General features: G+C 47.0%; 1 long non-coding RNA gene across 1 annotated transcript; it reads left to right on the top strand.

The window, feature by feature from the left end:
• The first annotated feature begins 227 nt into the window (after positions 1 to 227).
• Positions 228 to 6,733, top strand: LOC129381292 (uncharacterized). Its single transcript, XR_008609492.2, has 2 exons — positions 228 to 397; positions 3,965 to 6,733. It is a non-coding gene; the product is annotated as an uncharacterized lncRNA (long non-coding RNA).
• The last annotated feature ends 18,125 nt before the right edge of the window (positions 6,734 to 24,858 follow it).

Genomic DNA, 24,858 nt, shown 5'->3' with positions numbered 1-24,858 from the left:
TGAATGCAAGCACGATGTCGCTGTTGCAGTCGGGGACATTTTGTTACGACAGACTGTGCAAAAAAGAATTCCCGTAATCGAATGTAAAAATGTATGTACAAATTAAACTGCAAATGGAAATGGCTATTTTGGCTATAACTTTTTTGCCATTTTTTTGTGCTTGGCTACATTTGGGCTACCATTTCTCTAGCTTTGGGCTACGCCGCCTCGTCCGACCTGGCAACACTGGCTCTCACGCGCTCAGTTCGCGCGCTTTCTCTGAACGTGGTGGTTGCGTCGTTGTGTCATGTGCTCATGAGTTGCAGGGTGAGCGTTGGTCAGCTCCAGGTGAACGTTTTTGTCATGCGCTTTGGAGCTCCATTTCTGCGGCGCCTGTACGTCTTACGCCTATCAAGAGGTAAGCGACAGTTCATGAAACCAATGTTTTTCTATTAGCAGCCCCGCAACTGTCGTGTCTGCTTATAATCGAAGGACGGGCATTGTAGTGTATACCCATCTTTTGCAGCGACGGTAACATCAATCGGCGATTGGTCATGCGTTGTGTTGCGTTTGGTCGCATCGTACTACTTTTCTGCAAACTTCTGAGCTTACTCTGTCCTATATTTCTGCGCAGCGCTGATATGCGCTAAAAAACAAATCTGAATTCGAAACTTTCGAACCGTTAACCCCCCTGTAGCCCACAGGATGAGCCCGCGAGAGTTATCGTTGTTTTTACTGAACAGTGGCGAATAATAAGAAAATGAATATTAATTATAATAGCTTCCCGACACACACTGTCCAGAATAGCCTTGCTTCAGCTTCGTTTGCGTTTTCTTTACGTAACCGTGATTGCGAGAGCAATCAATCGTACAACTGCGTAAGGTTGAAATAGCTGAAATTTTGCACGCATTTGTATCGCGGTCGGGGCACTTTCTGCACGTTATGGCCGGCAACGGTGCTGAATTTTAATACGCCTGTTTTTAGAGCTGCTATATTCTTACTAACAGTGCATGCACTTTTCTTGGAATAACTAAACTTTAGGGCGACTTGTTGGACTGTTAGACTTAATGGCTCGTTCGCACGTGGTTGTATATTTTAGTACGTAACAGTGAAACTTTTTCTCACTTGACTGATTCTTTCGCGTGCTCGTAGTGATAACCTTGTCGCTTAAACTTCGGTACGTGTGCTGTTGGCGTTTTGTTTACGTAACAGGGATATCCGAAGTAATCGTAAAACTGCGTACGTTCGGGATAATAGAACTTTGTTGGAGTTTGTATCGCGATTTGAGAATTTGCTGCCCGTGATGGCCGGTCGCGCTGCTGAATCTAACAACTCGTGTATTTACCGCTGGTATTGTTTTTCGTTAACAGTGTCGTGCACGTTGTCGTAATAACGAGACGTCTGGGCGACTTGTTAGGTTTCTGCTTATTTACACGTGAACGGATGCATGCTAGCATGGTGTTAAGGTCAAATTCACGTCTCAGCTTTCTAAGGACGAAACGTGCGCGCTGATGAGCTCGTTCGCACGTGGTCGCAATTTTTTATTATAAGAGTTTGTGAGGGTTGACTCCATCACACGCTCGTAGTGAGTAACCGTGTCGCTTAAGCTTCGCCTGCCATTGCTGTTTTGTTTGCTTAACGATCACGATAGCAATCGTAAAAACTGCGTAAGGATGGATTAACTGAATTAACTTATTTCAATACTCTTAATGTCACGCAGGGCGTTATAAAGAGGGGTGGGATCCTATACAATAAGTGGAAATCGTGGTTTTGAAGTATGATGGGACAGCTTGTCGCTGACCTTAGAAGGAATAACCGTGCACGTTTGTACGTGAACTTGGGACGTGGAATTTAGATGTAGGCATCTGTATCACGATCGGAGCACTTGCTGCGCGTGATGGCTAATTGGGTTGGCCGTACTGCTGAACTTTACCACGCTTGTCTTTACGGCTGGTATACCAACCGTAAAGACAAGCGTGGTAAAGTTCAGCAGTGCGGCCGGCCACTTAACCATTACGTACAGCATACATATATGTGCCAAACAGTGACATGCACATTTTTCGAAATAACGAAACTTTGGGACGACTTGTTAGGCTGCTGCCTATTTGCATATGGTCGGATGCATGCTATTATGAGGGTAATAAGATCAAGCTTAGGCCTAAGCTTCCTGTAACGATCGACATATTTACGCTACTTATAGCTCGTTCGCACGTGGTCGTATTGTTTCGTATTACTAATAAGGAACGTTTGTCGATCTTCGTTGACTGCTAAATTTGCGTCACGCTACCGCCCTCACTGGTTAACCGTGTCGCCAATTGAGCTTCGTCTGCCGTTTGAGTTTTCTTTGCGCAACCGCGACTGCGAGAGCGACCGTAAAATAGCATGCGGTTGAAATAACTAAACATTTGTGGGCATTTTTACCCCGATCCCAGCTCTTGTTGCACGTGATGGTTGATCTGCCGCGCTGCTGAATTTTCCCACGCGTTTCTGTCATACAATGCCCTACAGGTTCGTTTCTGGGAATAACGAAATTTTGGGCGACATCTTTTACGCGTTCTCAGGTGCATGCTAGTATGTTGGTGAGGTCAAGCTTACGTCTCAGATGTCTGTAACGATCAAATCGTTTAGGCCTATTAGACTATCGCTCCGAATTCGCACGTTGTCGTATTTTTAGTAATGGAGTCCCGGCCGCGGCGCCCGCATTTTGATGAGGGCGATATGCGAAAACTCCCGTGTACTTAGATTTAGGTGCACGTTAAAGAACCCCAGGTGGTCGAAATTTCCGGAGACCTCCACTACGGCGTGCCTCATAATCAGAAAGTGGTTTTGGCACGTAAAAACCCCATAATTTAATTTGACTTTTAATTATATTTCTGTCGGGTGTGCGCTTTATCGCGTTTTGCTGGACCCAATAAAAGTTTATTCACTCACTGACTCACTCTGTCAGGTGATTTACCGTGTCGCCCAAGTTTTGTCTATCGTTTGAATTTTCTTCGCATAATCGCGTTTGCAAGACCGATACAATTGTGGAAGTTCCAAATACCGGACCTATGTTGTAGGCACTTGTATTTCAATGGCAGCACCTCGCAGACAGGGCGGTTGACCAACCGTGCTGCTTTAGTTTTCTCGCATTTGCAATCATTTGGGCCAGCGTATGTGGTGACATGTGTGCGCGACACGCTGGACAAGATTACGAGCCTGTTGCATCCCCATATTGTCATTGTATATTTACTGGAGTTATATAGTCGACAATCGCCTAATTTTTGTGTTGTTATTGCGATAAAAATTGTACGGACACTCCTGATGAAATTCCGCTGACGCGGACGTGCGCCGCGGTGGGTAGTGGCTTCGTGGGCGCCGTTCCCGCGCAGCTTAGTGTCGAAGTTCGCGTAAATTTGGCTCTGGAAAGGCATTGTGGCTGGAAGCAGCAAGAAGCGATCGCTTGTCACACCAGCGTTCACACAGCGTGTTTACCGTCAAGGAGATGTGTTCATGTTTGGCTTTGCGCATGACACTGTTTGTTAACTTAACAAGGAAGCGAAGGTTTACTGTAATTTAAAGTGGCGATAACACGTACAGCTGCTTAAATATAGCCGTTTGGTAATTTGCTGTTCCAATCGCTGCCTCGCTTTTCTGACGAAACTATGTTGTGCTTACGTAGTGAGGAGAATTCCTTTTATCTTTGTACACTGCAGAGGTGAAATCATTACTTCTTTTCTGATAACTGTTCGCTCAACGAGTTTGTATTAAGCCACAAAGAAATAACTGTTCGCTCAACGAGTTTGTATTAAGCCACAAAGAAATAACTGTTCGCTCAACGAGTTTGTATTAAGCCACAAAGAAATAACTGTTCGCTCAACGAGTTTGTATTAAGCCACAAAGAAGCAAAGTTGCTCTCAGAACCTGCAGATTGCTGTTAAATGTGCAGGTTAAGCTAGCAATTTTCGTAAACATTTCTAGCACGTTTTTATTGCATACTTTACAGTCATGCTGTGTTCCTGCCATCAGACTGGTGTCACTTTGGGTCGACATCATTCTTTGTTGAGGATCAGCACAGAAACAAGCCCACGGAAATCTGCTTTCTTAGTACCTCTGATCTCAACAGTGTATCTTCGTGTCTGCGACCACTGGAACCGATCCTTCAGGATGACTAGTAAATTGTGTAGCGTACCCGTGATCTCTTCTGTTCTGCATCTGAAACTATGGACGAAAGGCTTCACCCAGCGTGTGGTGACTTCCTTATGGGCGGATGTGCCTGTGAACGTTGGGTTAATTTTTGTCTCTGTGACTGTTCAAGCCAGTTCACAGAAATGCCCCACTAAATTTCTTAGTACACGTGAACTGCAATCTAGTCGTCTTCGACTGCTGAGCCAGCCTGCAGCGAGCCTTAGTGAAATGTTTAGTCGCCAAGATACCTGTGATCTTTTCAGAAGTATTTGTAACTGCTGCCATTGAAGAACAGTCATGCTCTGCCTCTGGTAACTTCCATCGAGGCTGTCTGATACCCGTGAATATTTAGGATGAAATTGTGTTTATGTGTGGCCGCTGAAGCAAGCCCACACAAATCCTCTGTTAGCTTTTCATATGGGTGAACTCATATAATGCATTTTTCTGTCTATGACTGCTGAAGCGAGCGTGCTGCAAGCTTTTAGTTAATTGTGCAGTCGCCAAGGTACCTGTGACGGTTCAGCAATATTTGGATGTGACCACGGAAAAGTCACATTCAGCTTCTGTTTACTTGCTTAGAGGCCTTCAAGCCTATGAACACTCATGGTGAACTTGTGTTTGTGACCACTCAAGTGCAGAAAGTGTCTTGTAACTCTAGTACTTGTGACATCAGTTTGGTATTGTGTTGAAGCAAGTGTCTTGTAACTGCTTTTGTATCTGTGAACTCTCCAGTAATGTTCATGTTTGCAACTGCTTAAGTGATCCTTGAGTAACTTTTTTAATGCCCAGTGTGTCTAAAATATGTAGTACTTTTACTGTGTGCAACCGCTGAAGGAGGCCCACAGAAAGCGGAGTAGCTTCCGTCATGGCTAAGATACCTCTGAACTTTCCAGTAAATATTGCATTTATGTGCCCGCGACCGTTGAAGTGAGCCAGCCCACAGTAGCCCTCCTACTAACTTCCTTTGTATCCCCCCACCCTTCCATAGGGCTTTTAAAGTTCTTTTACTGGCCGAGGTGCATCTGCGAATTATTAGCTCAACTGAAATGGTCTTGTCACTACACACGAAAGTGTCGATGTTTGCTCTGGTGACCTTTGCCAGAACTTGTTATGGATGCACAGTGCATTTGCTTTACACTCTAGGAACAGTTGCACCCTTTGGGGTGTAAATTTGTCACAGAACAATAATCGTCATCTGTCATGCTTGCGTTTCCTTTCTTGAAAACCCTGCGCTCGTTACTTTCCTGTCAAGAATGCTCTGTCATGCTTATGCTAATAATGCGCATGCCGTTCGTGACATGGAAGTACCGGGCTTGCAGCGTTAAAGAAAGGAAATGCGGGCAAGACAGATGACGATTATTGTTCTGTGGCAAATATACACCCCAAAGGGTGCAACTGTTTTTAGAGTGTGAATGGATGATCATACAGCAGCTGTTTGTCTATACATGACCACTGAACTAGCCTCGAGTAATTTTAATGCCTAATGTAGTTGTGACATCTTAATTTAGCATCACTCGTGTTTGTGTATGTAACTACTGAATATGCCCTAGGGAAAGGCTCTGGCAACTTAAAGTGGCTGACATATCTAAACTTTTAAGCAAATTTTGCATTGATGTGCCTGCGACCACGAAAGTGAGCCCACAGCAAGCCTCGTGATAAGTTCCATAGTGGCCCCACTGCGAGTTCTTAAATTTTTTTGCTACCCAAAGTGCATTTCTAAAGAGTTTGAATAATGTGCACTTTTACTAACCATGGTGCAGTATAAATAACTCCTAATAGCTGAACTTGTATGATGAAATTATCAAGTTTTATTTGGATTGATGGGTTTTACTGAAAACTGTTGAGTGCATTTTAGAGTTCAACGAGTGATCTTCCTGCAACTGTTCTATTGAAATAAATGCTGTATTTTTAATGAGATTGTCAAATGATTCAGCAGCCTGCAGAACTTAGTTCTGTAGCTTCGTCCCTGTTAGCACAAAAAAGTATAGGTTGCATGTCTATATGTTTTGAATTAATGCATTTTTATCGAGTTGTATGTAATGTATTTGCTTAGTGTAGCAGAGAACCATGTGTACAATGCTTAGTTGCACTGCAGCCTTCATTTAACGTGCTTTGAGATGCGGTGGGCTGCATTCTTGGCTTATCTCCTGGTACTTCAGCTTTTGCATGACAAAAATATTTGGTTGACTTATTGGATTCCTGGATTTTTTGTGTTGCTGTGGTATACACTGACGCCATGAATGCTTAACCAATTTTCTCTGCTTGTAAATAACTTATTATTTATAGATGTGAATTTCAAGGCTGTATTGATTGTATCATTTTATACTATTCACTTTCTGTAATATAATTTCTTGCAGCATTCTATTGTTGATTTTTATACCCGTATGCGTTTCTGTTATACAATGTTCACTAATGTTCACTTTTTTTTCTCGTTTATCCATTATAGTATGTTTGTGTTCTCTTTATTGTGCACAGTGCCATTTCTGTAGGGGGTACAGACCCCGTCAAGCCGAATTCATTTGGCTTTTGTTTGTACTCCTGTCATCTGTACTTGTATAGATGCAAAATAAACTTGAATTGAAATTGACCGCTGGGATGGATCTTCAAGAGCCATGCAGTTCCTTTTCATCATTGCTCACAAGTCATCACAAAACCAGCTTACTTTGTTAATGGTATGTAAATTGCAGCAGGCTTGCTGCACTGTAGGGCCCATTCTGAGGAACGTCCCAATTATGGTAATTTATAATTAATATGGACTCGCTGTGAATATCCTCAATCCCCAACCAAATGTCCCACAAACGTCCTTTGGACGATTGGTAAAATGTCCCAGAAGCGTCCTACATCCTGACAAAAAATGTCCTTAGGATGTACTCGGGGTTATGCAATAAGAATAATCCATATTGAAACATCTCTTGGACGTCCGAATATCCCATTAGGACGTTCGGGGGACGTTTCTATGAACGTCAATCCCAGGGACGTCCGAATGTCCCGTTTTTTTATCTCTGCTGGGCATCTGTAGGACGCTGGTGCTCCAATGGGATTATCTTTAAAGGTCCTGCGGACGTCCGAAAATTTGATTTTGATGTACGATGGACGTTCGTGGGATGTGCAATTCTCTTGCGTCGGACGATCCTATGGACATCCGTAGTACATCATCGGGACTTCTAGGGATGTCCGACGGACATCAAAATATCCTTTGTAGGACGTCCTTTGGACATTCACTGGAGATCTGTGGTCCAATGGGATCATCCTTATGCTATATTTAAAAATGATATTAAAAAAATCGTTTACGAATTGATGCAGTTATAATGTATGTCGATGACCTAGCTGGCACATGACTTTGAAAAGCGAACAGCGCTAAAAACGGGGCCAAACACAAACAAGACAGCGCACTATCGCATGTCTTCTTGTTTGCAGGCCAGTTGCAGCCCAGGTAACAGTGGAGATCGCCGTTGTTTTCCAGCCAGATCTAGCGAGTACTACGGCCACGGCTACGTGCGGAAGAGAGCGGGCACTATTTTGCAAGTCGTCTATCACTCAACCACGCTTTCGGCGTTGTGGCCTTGCTATATTATTCTAGATTTAAAAACACAGGAACGAAGTAATGCAATAGAACTTCGATAGTATCATGTGATGCAAGTTTCACTCACTTTCAGTGACCTAGCTGCTGTCCGACTTGTTTGAAGAGTTGTTTGGAAGTAATTTGCAATCATGGTATTGTAGTCCATCAGGTGACGCATATTGTTATTTGATCGCATTTGGGAACTGATGAGGCAGACAGTCCCAAGCAGGGCTGCTTGCTGTTTAGAAGCCTTTGTGAAAATTACGGCATCCGTAGTTCGCAGTACAATAAGGGCCAGTAGCTCCGAGAGATTTGAAAGCATCGTGTCTACTGACACCCGTCTATTCTGAAAATCGCTGAGACGTTTAGTTAGGATTGGCTCTCCGCAGCAAGCAGCACGTGTTACGACGTGGGGGGTGAGCCTCAGCTAGGCGACCGGCCACGGCCCTCTGGTGCAGACCGATCGTGCAGTAACCTATATGTCCATAATTATCCTCCAACTTCGTTTCTGTCGCCGTTTATGCATTCCGCCCCCTTCCTTTTCGTATCCATCAACCTACTCCCATATTCTTAAAATTATTTTCCGTTAGTCACTGTCGCATTCTTCAGAATTCACCGGGTTTAAACGGTACGGCGGCCCCTAACATTGCTAAATTTACGTTTCTGCGTGGACTTCGAGGCCATTCACCTACCTGCCCTCCCACCTGTTTGTTGTGGCAGTTTCTTAGCTTCCCTGGCCCAGCACCCTTGTCCTTCATATATTTTGCGGTGCGGAAATCAGGGTTCTGTACGTCTTTCTTTCTTGTCCTGTTTTTTGACCTGATTTCATTCTTAACAGCGTGTACAAACTAGCTTAACAGCAAGCTCTTTTTAAGTTTATTAACATAATGAAAGTCAGAGGCAAGGGAAAGAAAAAGAAGAAACGAAAGAGGGGGGATGCTTATTATGCGTTTCCTAGACAAGCAAGTCGCAATATCTTCGGAATGCTTTTCTTCCACGCAGCGTGGTCTACGATTAGCTCTTCGACAACACGAAGGCCTGGTGGGGAGCAACGGTGCCTCTAAGCTTTATGTACGCGCTCGTCCCATCTTTGTCTGCGCGCGGAAGTTTTAGCGCTGATCCCCCCTCAGCAGATCCGGAATGAGGTAGAGACGCGCCATGAGTGGGACCACAATATTCTGTGGATATAAGAGGGGATCGCTCCTATGACAGCTTCCATGGCAACCTACCTTCCCCCACCCCCTCGGTCGCAGACAACTTTCTGCGGCTATGAAGGGAAAGCTACGGAGGCAAAGCGAGCACAAGTGAGAGCGCTTCTGAAAAGAGTCCCGCGTTTTCATCCACGTTAGTTGAAGCTGGGGAAGAGAAAACATACACACATTCAGCATCATCATCAGCCTGTCTTATGTCCATTGAAGGACGAAGGCCTCTCCCTGCGATCTCCAATTATCCCTGTCCTGCGTCAACCGGTTCCAACTAGCGTCCGCGAATTTCCTAATTTCATCGCTCCACCTAGTCTGCCGTCCTCGACTGCGTTTCCCTTCTCTTGGAACCCATTCTGAAACCCTAATGGTTCAACCGTTATCTAACCTGCGCATTACATGACCTGCCCAGCTCCATTTTTTTTCTCTTGATGTCAATCAGAACATCGTCTATACCCGTTTGCTCTCTGATCCAAACCACTCTCTTTCTGTCTCTTAACGTTATGCCTAGCAATCTTCGTTCCATCACTCTTTGCGCGGTCCTCAACTTGTTCTCAAGCGTCTTTGTCAGTCTCAAATTCTCTGCCCCATATATCATCACTGGTAAAATGCACTGATTGTACACTTTCCTTTTCAGTAATAGTGGTTGTTAGGATCGGCCTGCAAGGGTACCGCTGTGCAAAACTATCTCAGCCCGCTGCAGGTGCTTCGATCGGCCCGCGGTGGTGGCGCCCTTCAGAGAACCAGCGAGAACGACAGCGCTAACCGACCATTAACTTCCTTCGGAGAACTGGAGACTACGGCAGCTTTAATCCACCATGCGTCTCGTTCGGAGAATCGGCGACGGCAGCAGGGCTGGCCACGTTTGGCGCCCCGTGTATTGTTGGTCGATTTGCCGGGTCTTCATGGTCTATCTGCAACAAGAAGAGTTTCCCTAACAAAATGGTGCCTTGCTGTACGTGGGCCCCAGGATTCGTCACAGTCTGCTGACACTCGTGGCGACCACAGGAGAAAGCCAGCTCTGGAATTTAGAGGCACGGGCTGGGATCAGGCTTGACCACCTGGCTACGAGGACGCGCTCAACTCGGGTTCTGGAAATCCAAAGTGCGGACGTGTGTGTGTGAGCCCTCCTCCTCCAAAAAGGCGGGTCAACTTCGATGACTTTGGACGCTACGAATTGACTGGTCGAACGATTCCCTCACCTAGGGAACTAGGGACCAATGGAGTGTTTATAAGCAGCGGTTTGTCGGCTGCTAGGTGTGCTCTGTGATCGTGCTCGTCAATGTGCTCGTCATCGTGCTCGAGGAGCAGTGTGCTGGGTGTGTTTGGAGTTTCGTGCTCGTAGGCTATATGCTTCGTCTTGCGTGCTCCATTTGGGAGGCACGCTAGACTGTCGATGTGTCTCTTGTTTCTAATGTAAATACCTGTAAATAAACCCTATACGCCTAGACCTGCCCCCACCCCCCAAGTTCCTCCCTACAAGCCGACTCCAACTCTGACAACTGAATGGCAGCGGTGAGATCGGCCTACGGCTCTTAGATCGGCCTGCGACTCGTAAACAGCAACGGCAGCTCACGGACTTTGGCACATGGTGACCGACAGGTATCCTGACCACCTCTTGCAACTGACTGGATACGGCGGAGAAGGACTGGTGATATGGTGCTGCTTCAGTGGGCAAGCGTTTGGTTTTGGCTGCAAGATTTACCAGGCTTCAATTTTTCTGTGTGTATAGATTTGATTCGCTGGGGTCTTTTACTTGTATTTTGATTTGCGTGAATATCGCAGCAAGTATTGTGTGACAGCAGAGCCAAAGCTTAAAGTAGCGACCATGGTCCTGTTGTGTTTGACGAGAGCTGGCCTGTTGTGGTTGTGTGAAGAGCTCGAGGTAGACGTAGAGGAGGACTTGACGGAAGCAGAGATTCGTAAGACCATTTTGCAAAGTGACAATGATTTGAAATTCATAGAACAAATGGGCAAACGAATTCTAAGTAAAAAACGGGAACAGGAAGCAATTAGGCAAGAACAGGAAGAATTTAGGCATGACCAGGAAGAAGCAAGGCAGGAACTAAAAAGAATTTCGCAGGAAGAAGGCCTAACAGAATTAACGAGGCAGTACGTTGCTGCATTGAACGAAGAGATTCAAGGTTTTGAGCAATCTATCGAACTAAGTCAACAGCGGCTTGAGAAATATGTAGGCTGGACGCAGCGAAAGTGGGAGGAAGTAGACAGCAGATTTTGTTCGAAAGCCGAGAGAAGTAGTAGCACCTGCGAGATTAGCAGCACGTTCATAAGTGAACTCGAAGTGCTAGCAGCTAACGATGCATTAGTGGCAGCAGAGGCCGTTAAAGGCCAGAGTGAGAGCGACGAGGTGTTGTACCAACAGAGCACTGTAGAGACAGCTAGGCCAGCTGCGAATGAATTGGCACAATTACCACGCGTGTGCGTCGCTTGTATAGTTAGCGAGGTTGCTAGCGAAGTAGAGAGTACTGCTGACCCGACAGACGCGAGCACCCATGTCAGATCTGCGTGCCGAAGTGAAGTGCCAGCTGGACGATGCAGTTGAGGGCAGTTCGCAGGATTGCGAGCTCCATAGCTCAAGGGAAGACAGTTGCATTGTTCAGAAGTCGGTGCAACTATCCGCCAGTCTACGTAGCCAAGAGAGGTATGATTTTGTTAAGGATCATTCGGACTGTGCGGGTGAGACAGCGATCGAGACCGACGGGCTGTGTGCCGGTGCACAGCGTGAGCTGGGCAATGCAGTAGAGGGCAGTTCGCAAGAGTGCGAGTTGCATAGCTCGAGTAAAGACTGCTGCATTGTTCCAGAGTCAGTTGAACTGTCCGCCAGTCGAGGCAGAGAGAGAGTAGATTTAAATGAAAATAACTCAGACTGCGGGTAGGAGACTGATCCGGGTCGACGAGATGTGTACCGGCCAGCACGAGGCGCGAGAAGGCGACATGAAAGGGAGTTCAAAGAAAAAAGCGCCGTAGAAAGAAGCACCGTAAAGATCGGAATGCGGTGGCTAATGTAGCGCAGCCAAAGACGGCGGCAGACGCGAAAAACCAGGGCGCGAGGAAAAGAAAGGTGCGGTGGTCGTTGACGATGTTGGCGCATCAAACACGTTCGAGCCACCGGTCAAAAAAGAGACCGAGGAGCATGTTCTGCACGGACGCGGACAAAGGGCACGGGGCCGTTAGGTTCCTCGTCGTTCCGTCGTTCTTTTCGGAGTGCAGCATGTAGTGCGAAGGAGCGCACGGTGGCAAGACGAGACGAGGTAGTAGGGAGTCGTGACGCGCGCGGTCAGTCGAGATCGTGATGAAAGCGTGGCGCCAGGACGCAAATTGGCAGGAGACTGTAACGTCTTGGAGGAGCTGATAGTGTGTCAGCCCTTTTGTTGTTCCTCGGTAGCCAGAATAGCTTTCGAACCGCGACCACCTCGAGTACGGCTCAAAAGTATGCGTTAGTCGTAAACGTTTGAAACGGGAGGTCAAGAGAGCTTCCGTAGAAGGGAAACATGCTTTCTTGTTTTATTTTTGAGCACTTGGAAATTTTCGCGATTTAAGACTAAAGTTTCTTTCAATATGTAAGGTATGAGCTCTGTTTATGTTTTGGTTTGAGAAGCTCCGAGATTTGAAAGATGCGTTTAAGGTAAAACTTTCGTTTCGCGAGTGTTAGTTAATGAGTAGATAGGCTTTCTTTTTTTTGTGTGTGTGAGCAACCTGAAGGTCAAGGTTGTCCGTGAGAGGCCTATGGTAACGCGCGTGTGTATTAGTTAACCTTCTTTTTTTATAAGTGTTCGTGAATTTTCTAAGGTTAAGCGCGTAGATTTTCCGTTAGTGCATCATTTGCACTGAGAAGAACTTTTAGGTCCATTAGCGCGTGTCCTGTGCGGACGGAAGGAAGCAGGTTTATGACTGGGTTGCTCGTGTGTGTTGAGGGCAGCCGTATTCTGACTTCTCTAGTACATGTGCGTAGAACTACTTGTTAGAAGACGCATTTTTTAATGGTTCTGCGGTGTGCGTGAGTTACGCAAATTTAGTTGCTCGGTTAAGTTACGTGTCCTGTATGGACTAGAGAAAGACACGTGAGTAAGCGTGATGGAACGTTTGCGTGCGACGCAAGCACGTGTTCAGAATAGGGACCACAGAGCTAGCGTTGTGATTACATACCTGTGGAGTTGACCAAACTGTCCAGTGGCACCAGTATGTGCGATAAGTACGCCACTGCGATAGGTTACGAACAGGCTGTTCGTGAATTTAGGCTGCTTCAGTTATGTTTGGGTATTGGTGGTTGAGGGCCTTCGGTTCAGTTCTGCGTAAACCTTTACTCTTGTGCAGCGCTACGGACAGGTTTGGTCGAACTCAAGGGGAACGTGAACGCTCGCTTTGGCGGCACGAAATATTGGGGCAAAATTTGGGGTTCCCAGTTGAGTGGTTTGCATTGAAATTTGGATAGGAAGCCTGGTGGGTTAGCAGCTGATTCCGGACGTTAGCACGCTGAGTGGTATTGTGTTGCCGGGATCGGCTCTTCTGTGCCGGTTGTTGTGAGATGGTTGAAGGCATTCCAAGGGCGCAGTTGTTGCGGAGAGAAGCCGTATTCTTGCTCGCCAGCCATTTTCTTCCTGCCCAGCGGTTGTCAGCACTGGCCAGGCGAGATTTTCCGGGCCATGGAGGAGCTGTTAGGATCGGCCTGCGAGGGTACTGCTCTGCAAAACTATCTCAGCCCGCTGCAGGTGCTTCGGTCGACCCGCGGTGGTGGCGCCCTCCAGAGAACCAGCGAGGACGACAGCGCTAACCGACCATGAACTTCCTTCGGGGAACTGGAGACTACGGCAGCTTTAATCCACCATACGCCTCGTTCGGAGAATCGGCGACGGCAGCAGGGCTGGCCACGTTTGGCGCCCCGTGTATTGTTGGTTGATTTGCCGGGTCTTCATGGTCTATCTGCAACAAGAAGAGCTTCCCTAACAAAAGGGTGCTCTGCGGTACGTGGGCCCCAGGATTCGTCACAGTCTGCTGACACTCGTGGCGACCACAGGAGAAAGCCAGCTCTGGAATTTAGAGGCACGGGCTAGGGTCAGGCGTGACCACCTGGCTACGAGGACGCGCTCAACTCGGCTTCTGGGAAACCAAAGTGCGTACGTGTGTGTGTGAGCCCTCCTCCTCCAAAAAAGCGGGTCAACTTCGATGACGTTGGACGCTGCGAATTGACTGGTCGAACGTTTCCCTCACCTAGGGAACTAGGGACCAATGGACTGTTTATAAACAGCTGTTTGTCGGCTGCTAGGTGTTCTCTGTGATCGTGCTCGTCAATGTGCTCGTCATCGTGCTCGAGCAGCAGTGTGCTGGGTGTGTTTGGAGCTTCGTGCTCGTAGGCTGTATGCTTCGTCTTGCGTGCTCCATTTGGGAGCCACGCTAGACGGTCGATGTACCTCTTGTTTAAAATGTAAATACTGTAAATAAATCCTGTACGCCTAGTTCCTCCCAAGTTCCTCCCTACGACCTACAACCCCTTCAACTGGTGGCAGCGGTGAGATCATCCGACAACTCTGACATGGTATGCTTGCCGTGAGGAGCTGAAAATGTCTGCCGTATGCGATCCAACCCATTTTTATTCTATGAATTTCCTTCTCATGATCAGGGTTCCCTTTGATCAGATGACCTAGGTAAACGTACTCCTTCACAGATTCTAGAGGTTGACTGGCTATCCTGAACTCTTGTTCCCTTGCCCGGCTATTCATCATTATCTTTGTCTTCTGCATATTGACACGTGAACTCGTTTATCTTTTACGGGTGAGCGCTTTTACGGTCAACGAAACGTTATCCCTCAGCGCAGGACGCGTCTACATGTATCGGAAGTTTCTAGAATGTTATCGATGCTTCTATCCGCTGTCTGTTGTCGCCGAACTTTGTGTAATCTGATTGCATGTATGCGCGACGCGAATGGCGTAGAACTTTGTGGAAGGCATGCGGGTCCCAGCGATTACTCTGGAACATTCGACGACTGCTGTATAAAAGTCGACGCGCTCGTCCCGCTGATCTGATTTTCGACGATCGCCGACCGTGTTCGCCGCTATCGTTGTGCTATAAGTGTAGCCTGTTTTGTGGGCACAGGTTCGCCCAATAAATGTCAGTTTTGTAGTTCACAGTATTGCTACTGTGTTCTTCAACGTCACCACCACGTGACAATATCTATCTTCAACCCCACTCTTACACTCTCTCCCTTTAGGTCCTCAATCATTTGTTGTAACTCGTCTGCATTGTTGCTGAATAGAAGAATGTCATCGGCAAATCGAAGGTTGCTGAGATATTCGCCGTCGATCTTTACTCCTAAGCCTTCCCAGTTTAATAGCTTGAATATTTCTTCCAAGCACGCAATGAATAGCATTGGAGAGATTGTGTCTCCCTGTCTGACCCCTTGCTTTGTAGGTATGTTCCTACATTTCTTGTGGAGAATTAAGGTAGCTGTGCACTCTCTGTAGATAGTTTCCAAGATATTTACGTAAGTGTATTGTACTCCTTGCTTACGTAATGCCTCTATGACTGCTGGTATCTCGACTGAATCAAAAGCCTTTTCGTAATCTATGAAAGCCATTTAGAGAAGCTGATTGCATATGCCGATTTCTCGATTACCTGATTGATGACATGGATGTGATCGATTGTAGAGTATCCCTTCCTGAAACCTATCTGTTCCCTTGGTTGACTGAAGTCCAGTGTTGCCCTTATTCTATTGGAGATTATTTTGGCAAATATTTTATATAATACTGGTAGTAAGCTAATCGGTCTATAATTTGTCAATTCTTTAACGTCTCCCTTTTTGTGTAGTAGTATAATGTTTGCATTCTTCCAGTTCTCTGGGACCCTTGCGGTCGATAGACACTTCGTATAAAGAGCCGCTTGTTTTCCAAGCATTATGTCTCCTCCATCTTTGATCAAGTCGACTGTTTTTCCATCTTCTCCTGCCGCTCTTCCTCGCTTCATGTCTTCTAATGCCCTTCTGACCTCATCGCTATTATAGGAGGAGTCTCTGCAACCTGTTCACCACTGTTTATAATTGAGGTATCCCGACTCCACTGGGTACTGTACAGGTCAGTATAGAATTCTTCCGCTGCTTTTACTTTACCTTCGAGATTGCTGTTGATATTACCCTGCTTATCGTTCAGTGCATACATCTTGGTTTGTCCTATGCCAAGTTTCTTTCTTTTTTACGGCTTAATTCTTCAGTCTTTCGCACGTTATAGTTTCGAATATCACTTATTTTCGCCTTTTTGATCAGTTTTGACAGTTCCGCGAATTCTATCTTATCTTTTGAGTTGACCACTCTCATTCTTTGTCGTTTCTTTATTAGGTCCTTTGTTACTTGGGAGAGCTTGCCTACTGTTTGCCTTGGAGTCTTGCCTCCCACTTCAATGGCAGCCTCTGAAGCCAGCCTAGTTACGGTTTCATTCATTAGCTCTATGTCATTATCATCTCTCTGTTTTAAGGCGGCATATTTGTAGGTGTTCATTATTCGAAGCTTATTCCTTTATGCGAATTCTACAAGCGTCTCTCCTGTAGCGTTCCTAGAGTCAACGCCGTAGTTGCCAATTGCTTGTTCACCAGCCTGCTTTTTCTCCACTTTTGCATTGAAGTCGCCCATTACTACAGCACACTGAGTTTGCACTTTTCTCATCGCCAATTCAACATCTTCATAAAACTGATCTACTTCCTCATCATCGTGGCTAGATGTTGGAGCGTAGGCTTGTACTACCTTTAATCTATGCCTCTTATTAAGTTTGATTACGACTACAGCTACCGTCTCATTATTGCTGTAGAATTCGTCAATGTTGCCCGCTATGTCCTTATGGATTACGAATCCTACCCCGTATTGCTTCTTATCTAGGAGACCTCTATAGCAGAGAACATGTCCGTTATTCAGCAATGTATAAGCCTCGCCAGTTCTTCTAATCTCCTTAGGCTGATGATATCCCAAACAATGTCTGATAATTCCTCAAAGAGTCCTGCTAAGCTAGCCTCACTCGAAAGGGTTCGAGTGTTAAACGTTGCAAGGGTTAGTTTCCATTGGCGGCCTGTCCGGACCCAGAGATTCTTAGCACCCCCTGCTGCGTTACAGGTCTGACCGCCGCCTTGGTCAGGTGCTCCGCAGCTGCTGGGGACTGAGGGCAGTGGGTAAATTGTAGGGATCATTTGGGAGGTGGTGGCCGAATACTGCACCAGGGAGGCCAATTCCTGTTTTAGTGAGGGAGTGTCTTTGTGGAAGCTAAGTGAGCCTTCCTAATTTGGTTGTACCTGGATTAGTATAGCCCCACTCGCTCTCGGCATCTTTTGCCAGTGTCAGGCGCCACACCAAACCTGCAGATGTTGTGCACTGGAGGAGGTGAATTTCAAGCTCACCATCGTCAAAAAAAAAAAAAAAAAAAAAAAAGAAAGGCCCTTATACTGATGATTTGAACTTCCGTCTATGGCAACCGAGCATTCGACATATCTCAGGCAGATAATCCCGTGAGCGGCGAGGCTACCTCATCGCGGACGAGTACAGCCCAGAATGCGCTACGTGCCTAAAAATTTCCTTGATTTGTCCGCGATAGAAGCCTTCGTATGCACACACGTGTATACATATATATATATATATATATATATATATATATATATATATATATATATATATATATATATATATATATATACGAATACTTTCGCTCACGGGCGTATTGGAAGTCTGCCACACGGGATTTTTCTAAGGCACGGAGGTATTAACGCGCTACTCTCATTTAAAAATGATAACAACAGCAATAACGTCCACTAAGTGCTCGCTTTGACCACAAAACGGGCGCATCCATCTCACTTACACACATTAGCAAGAGTTAAATAACACAAAACAAACAAGTGAACGTAAATGTTTACTTACTTTGCGGCTTTTCCTTTCCGCGTCTGGGCAAACTCGAAACCGTCGCACGCGGAAGCTGCGTCGATTCAGCGTCTGTTCCGAGCACTGCCAAACGCTGCCGGACCTTCTGGCGCGGTAACACATGTGCAGCAGACACGCGCCCGTAGCCTTCCCTTCATAGCCACAGAAAGTTGTCCGCGAGTATAGCCCTCGCCTTGCTTTCACATTCAAGCTTTCCCTTTCATCCATGTCGCTCTTTCGCAACCCACCTCCTGAGGCTTTCTGTCCCGTAGGAAAGGGAGGGAATGGGGGGCGGGGGGAGTAGACAGAAAATTTGGGGGGTGGGTCCGCCGACCAAGCCCCCCCCCTCCCCCTTCTGGCTACGTCACTGGTGTGCACGCATTGACCGTACGTGCGTGTGTACTTGAGTTTGTGTGTGCGCGCGTGCTCGTGTCTCAGTATTTGCATCTGCGTGTGCACGAGTTCGTGCTTGCGTCTGGGAGCATACGCGCGTTTGTGTATGCGTGCGTGAATACATTTTTCTGCGTGTATACATGCGTGGGCGCATGTAAATGTGTGGGGGGGCGAACACGTGTGTTATCTGTGCATCTGTGTGTGTGTGTGTGTGTGTGTGTGTGTGTGTGTGTGTGTGTGTGTGTGTGTGTGTGTGTGTGTGTGTGTGTGTGTGTGTGTGTGTGTGTGTGTGTGTGTGTGTGTGTGTGTGTGTGTGTGTGTGTGTGTGTGTGTGTGTGTGTGTGTGTGTGTGTGTGTGTGTGTGTGTGTGTGTGTGTGTGTGTGTGTGTGTGCGCGCGCGTGCGCGAGTGAGCATTTCCTCGCTTGCAACTACAGAGTTTATTTAGCCCCATATTCATATCCACGAGACAAGAACGAATGATTCTTTCTGAAAGCGAAACCGACGCAAGAAAAAAAAAAAATAGGAACCATTGCACTCTGTGAAGATGGATGACCACCTAAGCTGAAGCACATCAGACAGGATTATGCAAGGAGACATATATTGATTTTCATCATTTGGTAATGGTAGTGGCGATAGCTTTGTGATTACTGTGTTATACACTGATTGGTTTGGAACCTTCGAAAGACTCTTGGCCAAAGTTAAATCTATACACGACCGTTATTTAGTAGTTGAGCGACTTGGATTGGTACGGCACTTCAAACGAAACTCTTTTAGCACAGATGCAGCTCAGGAAGAACAAGTGATCGCAGCGAGCAGCTTCAGCTTCGAGCTCTCTGCATTTTTTATTTTATTTTCTGTGATCTCTGCAATCAGTGACAAGAAAACTGGGGGACGTCGTCCTCTGCAATGGGGGACCCAAACCCCGCCGAGCAATTCGGTCCTGAACGGCCAGTTCGTTATGCCGGTGACGTGAGTGACTGCTTCGACCCCAGCATGTTCCCGATTGAGTCATCTGATGGCTCCTCTACTGATGATATGGGCTCGGACAGCGATTTTACCTTGGTGTCAAGCCGACGTCTGAAGAGAAAGGTACGAACAACATCACCGACCAGTCGCCAGGCGACGAAAAAGGCAAGTGGCAAGCAGTCATACACTATTGCATACGTACCAACAACGACAACAGACAACCTCAACTCACTGAACAGGCACAGCCTGTCGGAATATTTCAAACGAACTGTCCATGGTCAAGTAGAAGAAATACGTACAAACGCTCGAAAGAACATCCTCTCGGTGGAAGTCAATACACCGACAATACTGGAGTCATTGAAAAACGTCACTCCGTTGGGAAGCATCCCTGTTCGCGCATTCCCCACATACGGCAAGGAAGCGACGACAGACGTCATCTACGACGTGGACATTGATATTACAGACACTGACCTGGCGAAACCAGTATCATCGACGGCTCCTGTGCTCAGCTTTCACCGTTTTGGACGATCCCGATGGGTGAAATTAGTGTTCCAGTCGGAAACTTTGCCAACACACGTCAAGGTTGGATATGTCAGGCATTCGGCACGTCCTTACGTGCCGAGGCTTTTACAATGTCACAAGTGTATGAAACGTGGGTATGTCAGCGCACTTTTCAAGGGTACAGTAACATGCAAACGATGTGGTGGACCTCATGGAGACAGCAATTGCAACGTTGCTTCGAAGTGTACAAATTGTTCTGGTGCCCACGACACAACGTCAAAAGAGTACCCAAAGATCAGGAAGGAAATGGGTATTCTGAAGAAAATGGGTAGAGATCATTCCACGCACAGGGAAGCGGCAAGGGCTATCCACCACCGCAGACGCCGTTCACGACACCGACATCAACGGGACCGCAGCCCTCCTCTCGTAGAAGGAACGACAGCTCAAGTGCAGCATCCACCCCCTCCTCGTCTCAGGAATGAAGAAGCAGGTGCCTCAAAGCCTTTGTATGCTACGAAAGTACAAGGCGACTCATCATCGGCCCCAAGCACATCGGAGACTCAGTGGCCCTCGTTACCATCAAGGCCTGCGGGAACGCCCTTGTGCACCGCTCCTACACGCAATGAAGAAAATGAAAAGATGGATGATATTGACGTCACGAGTATGTTGAAAATTTTGATGGGCTCCATGCGCAGGATTCTTTCCGGCTTAAATACACCGGCTGCCAAGGCTGCCGTGCAGCTACTTGAATTGTTGGAACCACTGCTAGTGGTTCTTCACTAAGCAAGTATGGCGACGATATTTGAAGAACGGATGCGTCAATAGCTTGTTATGCAATGGAATGCTCGAGGTCTACGTGGTCGTTTGTCGGATTTCCGACAGTGGGTATTTAAGTACCAATTTCCAGTTATTGTTATCTGCGAACCTAATATGGATTCTTCTTTCCGTATTTCTGGATATGTCCTGATGTGGTCTCGTAACGACCAAACCTCAAGCAAAGCGTTAGTTTGTATACGTCACGATTCGGTGTATTTCAGACATGACGTCCCATCGCATACTACTAATGATTACGTATGTCTTACCATAAAACACAGATGGCGCACGGTTACAGTGATTGGAGCATACATCCACTCAAGAGCGAGGATCGATTGCTCGCACCTGTCTCTGCTGCAAGCATCGCAAGGTCCTCATATTGTGATTGCTGACTTTAACGCGCACCATCCCCTGTGGGGTAGCACTTCGATGAATTCTCGTGGCAGATATTTGCCCGACTTCATGTGTAGTCAGGGAATAAATGTGCTCAATGACGGGTCTCCTACAGTTATCCGTGGCATGTCTTACAGCAGTTGTCTTGACCTAACGTTTGTATCAAGAAGCCTTCTGTCTTCAGCATGTTGGTCGACGGATCTAGAGACTCATGGTAGTGACCACCTCCCCACTTACGTTCACTTTAGCTGGTTTCGCCGTTCAGCCTCACGTTGCATTCATCAAACAGACTTGGTTTTATTTAAGACCTCTGTCGACACCACCTGTCAGAGTATGACATCTCCATTCGAAATAGAGGACATCATTGCCTCTACCCTGCGGGACAAAACCAGAGAAGTCAGCATACCGAGGCACAGATCATCGGTCAACATACAATATGAGGCCCTTCGTGCAATCCGTCGCCGCGCGGAACGGCGATACAGAGGAACAAAGTCACCATCAGATCTTTCGAACAGTCGCCGAGCTCAACGACATGTTCTTTGACATCTGGAGAAGCTTGATAGACAGCGTTGGAGGACATTCTGTGGATCCTTAGATCCAAGACAGCCTCTATCTAAGATCTGGCGGGTCATACGAACTCTCCAGGCAACTCCACAACGAAGACACCCATACCGTGCGGTGGCTCTACATCAACGCGAGACCAAATTGGAGGTAGCAGAGTAGTACTGTAAACTCATTGTGGACGCATCTAATACAGTCACTTCATCCCTTGTCACCATTGCGCCCCCGTCACCTGATGAGCGACTCGAAGTACCGTTTACGATGCAAGAGCTTGACGCTGCGATTTCGGTTTCCCGACGCTCATCGGCACCAGGACCAGACGGAATCACGTACGCTGCACTCTGCCATCTTGGCACAGAATCACGACGTCTTCTATCTTTTTATAATACGACGTGGGAGACAGGAAATGTTCCAGATAGTTGGAAATGCAGTCGCGTTGTTGCGCTGCTTAAACCGGGGAAGTGCCCTAACGAGCTTTCCTCCTACAGACCGATCGCCTTAGCCAGTTGCGTCGGCAAAGTAATGGAAAGAATGGTCTTGTCAAGGCTCGAATGGTTTCTAGAGAGAAATAATTGCTTTCCTGATTTTATGCACGGATTTAGAAGAGGCCGTTCTTCCATTGACGGTGTTATCGACTTGGTCTCCACTGCTGAACAGGAAAGAAGTCGCCGTCGGTTAGTTGGAGCTGTTTTTCTGGACATTAATGGTACATACGACAATGTACTCCATTATGCAATCCTTGATGCACTGGAAGATTTAGACAGTCGGTGGCCGGCTATATGGATGGATTGTTAGCTACCTCGGTGGCCGGACGGTGTATATGTCGACAAGTGATAGCGACACCGGACAGTACCATATCCATCGAGGTATCCCACAAGGGGGATTTCTCAGTCCAACTCTTTTCAATGTTGCATTGATTGGCCTTGCATCTGAACTTCCTAGCACGGTGAAGATTAGCACATATGCGGACGACATATGCATACGGGCGCATCTGGAGCCACCCATCCCCAAATGCGTGCTATAGGCTTCAACGTGCAGTGACAATCACAGCTAAGTATCTGCGGCGTCAAGGCCTCCAACTCTCAACAGAAAAGTGTTCCGTGATTACACTCACGCGAAAACAAATGACCAGGTATCCGATAATCGTTAACGGAGAGAGAGAGAAAAATACATTTATTTTAACGCCAGCGTCCGGCGCTCAACCCTGGTCGGTCAGCTACCAGTCCTCACCCAACACGTCTCTGACGTGCTGGATAAGCACCGGCAGGAGAATGTTAGGAGTAGCGATACCTACGGTTACACACCACAGGTTCCTTGGCAGTCATAGACCGGGGATTATCTTGGTCAAGACACGTCGCCGCACTGAAGTCAAAGCTGAAGAGTTTTGTTCACGTTCTTTGCGTCGTTGCAGGAACAAGATGGGGCTCCTCGCAGTCGCCATTACTCTAGTTGTGCCAAGCACGATTCGTAGGGTATATACGGTACAGCATGCCGGCGCTCTCAAGCATGGGACTTAGCTGTGCGCGCGCGCTGGAGAGCATTCAAGCTCAAGCACTGCGCGCATGTTTGGGCCTCCCACGATGCACGTCAACCAATGCAACAATAACGGAATCTCGTGCTTGCCCTATTGGGGTATACTTGTTCTGCGAGCCTTTTCGAATGTACCTTCGCGTGTTGACCCGACACAGGCACCATCCTCTGTCATCGCTCCCTGCCACCCACCCAGGTTCCAGCTTTTCAAGGACTACATCGCGCCATCAGAGGGTTCTGCTGTCAAGATTTTTTCCCGCCTGTATTCCGAGAATACCCCCGTGGGTTCTGCCTAAACCTGTTGTTACATTGCAGATCCCTGGAATTACTAAAAAGTCATCCGTTGCATCTATTGGCCTAAGGCAACTCACCCTGTTGCACATATCTGCAGAGTACGGAGATACTGTACACGTGTATACCGATAGCTCTATCACACCATATGCATCCACTGCATCCTTCGTCATTCCACATATGATCATCGCGGCCCGAGCTCAAGGCATTCTGGAATGAGAACGCCTCTCCGAAGCTTCATTCACCGAATAAAAATGTTTATTCTCTCTCTCTCTCTCTCAACATCAACTGCCGCAGAACTGGTTGCTATCCGGGAGGCACTTCGATTTCTCTCCGAGGAGCCTCCTCACGCATGGACGATATTCTACGATTGCAAGCCAGCCCTTCAAACGATTGACTGTGTCCTCAGATGGGGCCTGTATTATTCCATGGCTATAGAAATTACAGAGCATCTCGACCACGCAACTAGAGATGGCCACCAATGTCACCTTTCAGTGGATACCCTCACACTGTGGCGTGATTGGGAACGAACAGGCAGACGCTGAAGCGAAAACTGCTTTAGATAATGCTTGTGAAGTACGCATTCCGTTCTCACGAACAGACACAAACGCCCTACTTCGTCGCGTAAAACGCAACGCTACGTTGGAACACTAGACCCAACCAGATCGACGACACAAGCGATTACACCAATGGGACCAAGAAATGAAATTTCGTATGCGTCACAAGTTCAAAAGAAGCCATATGAGCATGGTGCACCGGATTCGCCTTGGTGTCGCATTTACCAACCGTTATAGACATATGACAGGTGCCAGTGATACTAGCCCAAAGTGTGAATACCGTGAGGTGCCAGAAACACTTCAACATATATTTTGCGTGTGTCCCGCGTACGCGCAACGACATCAACTTGTCTCTTCCATTGCAAAGATCCATAAGAGACCGCTATCAGATTAGTTTTTTAGGTCCTTGGCCTAGTGCAAACAGCGCAGCCCTGGTAAGAAGTGCCGCTATAGCTTTTCTCCAAGCCACTGGGTTGGACGCACGGCTTTAGAGAGGCCACAACTCTGTGAATTTCTATATACGCATCTCTTCCTTATACCATCATCATTCATCAGCCCTTTCCCTCCCCGTCCCTTTTCCCCAGTGTAGAGTAGCAGGCCAGAGCAAGTTATAGCTCAGGCCGACATCTCTGCCTTTCTGTAAACAAATCTCTCTCTCTCCCTCTCAGCGAACTAATTCTTGTCTGGTTTTGAAATGTCCACATTGAAGCCTCCAACGATGATCACAGGGGTAGTGTTCTCACGGCTAACCCATGAAAAGTGCCTGGTCATGAACTTCTCGATATCACACTTGAGTGCACGTGCCTATGAGATAAATACAGTGTATATCACAATTCCGTATTTCGTTTGTACGGCACCGACATCCCCACAGTCGGTAGCATTGTCATCTTGCGAGTCAAGGGTGTATGGCTGTACATACATTTTTTCCTCTGCGTATATGGCAATGCCTCCTGCTCATGAGTCCATGTGCTGTTCACAAACAATTCCAGTGTATCGATCACTTTGAAATTATACCTACATCGCACTCATCTACAGTT

This window comes from Dermacentor andersoni, chromosome 1 (assembly GCF_023375885.2).
Source record: "Dermacentor andersoni chromosome 1, qqDerAnde1_hic_scaffold, whole genome shotgun sequence".
NCBI lineage: Eukaryota > Metazoa > Arthropoda > Arachnida > Ixodida > Ixodidae > Dermacentor > Dermacentor andersoni.
This window is presented reverse-complemented; position numbering and strand designations above follow the sequence as displayed.